We start from the raw sequence: 5,000 nt of genomic DNA, 5'->3' as shown, positions 1-5,000 counted from the left end.
CGCTGGCCCCGTGGTCATGGATTTCTTACCATCCTTCCATATTTGGGTTTTCCACAGGTATTTCTACGAAACTTGCTTGAATCGAGATTTGGCGTACCTTCTTTCGTCTGCTTAGTCTTGCAACACGCCTCAAAATGGCCGACTTTGCCGCATTTTCCACACTTGTGATCACGTGAGCGGTAACGGTCTTTTGCATGACTCTCCTTGTCGCATCGCCAACACTTTTCTCCTTGTCTTGAATCAGTACGAATATTGTTCACTCGGCCCTCTGGTGCAAGAATAAGGGCTTCCTGTCGTGGTATTGGCTGACGATTTCCAATAGTTTACTGAGGCTCAGGGTTTCCTCACGGTATAATTTGACCTTTAAATTTCTGTCCTTGATAAAAGAAATTGCACGATCTCTAACCTGATTATCCCGTTCGGCTTCGTGGTCACAGTGTTTCACGAGTTTTTGCAAACGAGTAAAAAATTGTTAATAGTCTTATCAGCCGATGGTTTTGCCGCTAGAATGGTCTGTCTAGCCACCGGAGAATTCTTTCTGTGCTTGAAATGGTCCGAGAGGCTGTCCATAGCTTTGTCGTTGTCTTTTGCGCCCCCACGAACTTCGGCAGGGATTGAGTTATTGAAAATTCCTCGGACTTTGGGTCCAGCAAGGTGAAGTAAAAGAGCTCTCTTTTGGGTAGCGTCGCTAATTCCCGAAGCAGTGACGTACAGTTCGAATTTAGCTTTCCAAGTTATCCATCTTTGTGCGAGTGTTGCTGGTTCGCCAACAGCGTCGAGTGCAGGCAAACCTGGCAATCAGCCCAAACACACAGCCATCGACTCGAGTTTTATCCGCCGTTTAATTAAACTCGTGTCAATTTCAGTAGCCGTGTGGCAATTGAACAATCCGTTTATCTCGTCGCCAAATGTGGTGTCTTTCCGTAACAAGGACGAAAACTCTTCTTTGTAACAACAAGCTATTTATTTGTGCTATCGCTTCGTTTTCCTTTTTGCGTATCCCATAATACACGGAATGCTAGTAAATTCCTTTTCCGGTACACTACAGGCATTGGCGACCATGATTTGATATACACTGTAAGAAAACTTCCGAAACCTCCCTCAAAGCAAATTTATTATGGAAGTATGAAAAATTTTGACATTGCAAATTATTCATCCGTGATCTTAAAAATGTTCCTTGGGAAAGTGCATATAAATTTGAGAATAAGGAAGGAGAATGATATCTGGTCCCATTGGAAGGGCCTGTGTAATGAAGTGCTTCATTCACATGAGCCTATTAAGAGGATTCCCGTAAGGGGAGACCAATTGCCGTGGATCACACCTGAGGTAAGGCTTCATATCCCTCGTCGTTGCCAACTGTATAGAGCTTTTCGTAAAAACCCTTCGGCAAAAACTGGCATGCCTTCAAAAGACAAAGGAACAAGGTTACCTAGCTCTACGCGGCTACTTTGTTAGCGTCTATAACCTAGCCCAAGGGAATTCTGGAGAAAACTGAAGCCTCTATTACCGAACACGCGCGGGTTCTACTTGGGCAAAATAACTCTCATTGAATATGGTCAAGTTCATAATAAACCCCAAGAAGTGGCTGAGATAATTAACAACTATTTCGCCAAGTCAGATCTAAGCCATGATTCTTTGGCACTCACTAAATCTGAGTTAGACAAACATCCCATTATAAGCCAAATCAATGAAATAGTTGATGATCAAGATCAAGAGCTCTCCTTTAGTTTCCAGCCTGTCACTGCTAAATATGTGTTGGACCTGCTATTAGATCTAAATGAATACAAGTCAACTGGCGTGGAGGTATTCCCCCGAGGCTCCTGAAAGCGTCTGCTCCTGCTTTGGCGATCCCCTTGACTCGCTTGATAAATTATTGTCTGGAACAATCTTGCCATCTTGCTATCTAAATTCTACCCTGTGTATCTAAGATTTTCGAACGAATCATGTATAATCAACTGTACAACTACTTAATTTGTTTCACGCCGTCTACTCTCCGACAGTCTGTCTGGCTTCTTAAAGGAGCATTCTTGTTGCACGGCATTGCTGAAGATTGCAGAGGACTGGAGAGAAGCATTAGATAATAGACAAACAGTCTCTGCGGTGTCTATAGATCTGAGTAAGGCGTTTGACACTATATGCCACTGCCTCCTGATAAGAAAGTTAGCACCATATGGGCTTCTGGACCACTCCATTCAATTGATCCGCTCTTACCTTATCATTCGTAATCAACGAGTCAAAATAGAGAACGCTTTTTTGAACTGGCGTGTAGTCCAGTGTGGTGTCCCGCAAGGATCTCTTCTGGGATCGCTTTTGTTTAATATATATGATTAATGACATAACCCGTAGTACCAAGAATACGGAATTGAGGCTCTACGCAGATGACACAACCGGTTATGCTGCTAGTAACTCACCTGCGGCGTTGGAATTCTATATCAATAGTGACCTGGCGAGATTATCACAATGGCTTGATCATAACTACCTCACCATCAATGCAACTAAGACGCAGGCTTTGATTGTCGGCAAATACAACTAAAATTATGGGCTCACCTGAAAGTGAAATAATATTCTGACTATCCACCATAAGTTGCTGGGAGTGACAATTGACAATAAGCTCACTTTTTATTCACATATTAAATTGGTTCTTAGTAAAATTCATGCAAAGATAGCCGCCTTACGCAGAATTAAGAATTTTATTGACAGCGACACCGGGTTGAAACTATATAAGTCGTACATTCTACCTCATTTTGACTATTGTAGCCCTCTTCTGATAGGAATGAATCAAGTTTTATCTGATAAGTTAGAAAATGCCAATTAAACCTACTTAGGACTCTCTTCAATCTACCAAGTCTATTTTTTACGAGCAGATCTTGTTGCAGTATAATTTAGATTCTATTAAGCATAGGCGCTTGGTCCAAGCTCTGACACTTGTGTACAAACGCTATCCCAATTATATAAGCAATATGTTTAGAATCAAAAACTTGTACTTGCAATATTCGCGGCAATGGTAGCAGACTCGATCAGCTATGGAGCGGTATTGGTGTCAAAATTAAAGTCGCATTTCATTGTACTGGTCTTACATTTTATGCTGAGTGTACTTTTCGAATTTAATGTTGCATCAGTTGCATTTTCATGCTGTGTTGCGAATTGATAGTGAGAATTCATTTTATGAAGGTACTATGGTTTGCCAATAATGTCCCATTTCTTGATACATAACGTCCCATTGTTTGATAGTCCAAGGTCATTTTATGAAGGTCCTTTAGTTTTGCTAATCGTGTGCCATTTCTTGATGCACAAGTCCCATTGTTTGATGGTCAGAGGTCATTTTACGAAGCCAGTAATTTTATGATGGTAAAATTTCATTTTATGAAGGTCCTTGTTACTTATGAGTACGTTCGGGCTTCTACGACATATCCCGGGAGCCTTTGTTGCCGGTAATCAAATCAAACATGGCGGACGAGAAGTTGGTCTTGCTTCGTTTCGTGCGAGACGCGATTTTAAGAATTGTTAGGCAGAACGACGGTGGTAATGTCAGCGAAGATATGACAGATTATTTAGCTCCCAGGATGAATCAGCTATATGGGCATATCCTTCGATTAACAGCAAGTAATCCAAACTTAAGGGAAGTAGAACCTCTCATTTGCGTATCAAGATCTCTTAGAATTCTCGTAGGGATAAGTAGTAAGGATTGCTATCAATTGCCATTAGAACATAGTGGGCATGTTGGACGGCCGAGATTTGCGGTATCGAGAGCACAGCTAGAATACTTACTGCAAAACGACTTTACTGGCAAACAGATTTCTGAAATTGTATTAAAACTGGGTTTGTCACCAGGTGGGTACATTTAAAAAAATATTTATGGTGGTTAAAAGCGTTTCAGAAATTATTTACAATAAAAATGTTCCCGACGTTTCGGTCGCAATCACGGACCTCCTTCAGGGGAAGTGAGAGAAAAATTTTATACAAAAGCACAGATATAAGCAAGACGCTGATTCAAATTCAAGATATGTGTCATTTTTCTTGTTAGCGAGAGTCAAGTGTAAATACTCCTTGGGGAGTAACGCCCCGTGGTCCCGGTTGAGTGGGTCTTTGGCGCAGTTAATCTCCCAGGCCTCGAGAATCTTTCTTTGGTGCCACTTATTATTAACCCGAAAATTGTGGCCTCGTCCCATGCGATATCGTGATTTGTTTTTATCAAGTGGTCTGCAATTGCTGATTTTTCTCCTTGTCGTCACGCGACAGCCTTTTTGTGCTCGCCTTTTCTTGTTGTGAATTTTCTCTGCGTTTCGCCAACGTAGCTCTTGCTGCAGGCAGCGCAAGGAATGTTGTAAACGGGATCACAAATTTCTTCTTTACCCATTTGGTCTTTCGGTTTTGGAAACATCTGGCTTATTGTCCGATAGGGTTTGAATGCCAGCCACTTTGATGCCATGGTTTTCCAAAACTCTCTTTATTGGCTCAGAGGTCCCGCTAACGTATGGAATAGTGCGGTACCCCCGTTCCGATTCTACAACGTTGGTTTAGGCCTGCTGGCGTGTAAGATGAAGCGCTTGGGGTATCCATTGGACTGTAATGCCGATATTACTCGTTGCTTTTCCCTAATTTGGTCGGATTTTGTTGTGGAGATTTTTGCCGCCCGATCCGTCAATGACTTAACCACAGCTCGCTTGTGCATACTGCATGGGATAGCTTGGGATGGTGCGATGAAAAAGACAGATAGCGATCAGTGTGGGTAGTTTTCCGGTAGGTGGTGGTTAATCTTCCGTCTTCCTGGTGGTGAATCATGGAATCAAGGAAGGCAATTTTCCCCTCGCTTTCGCGTTCAGTCGTGAACTTAATGCAGGGTTCAATTGAATTCAGATGTTCGATAAAAGTCTCAGTACTATCAGATGTCGTGGTTGTACTCACGTCGTCCACAAATCTTTTCCAAAACAGGGGTTGATTGGTGAGAGTAGTCAGTGCTCTTTCTTCAAGGTCTTCCACGACCATGTTTGCCATTACGG

The sequence above is a fragment of the Montipora foliosa genome, chromosome 3, assembly GCF_036669935.1.
Source record: "Montipora foliosa isolate CH-2021 chromosome 3, ASM3666993v2, whole genome shotgun sequence".
In the NCBI taxonomy this organism is placed as follows: Eukaryota; Metazoa; Cnidaria; class Anthozoa; order Scleractinia; family Acroporidae; genus Montipora; species Montipora foliosa.
Note: the sequence above shows the minus strand (reverse complement) of the source record.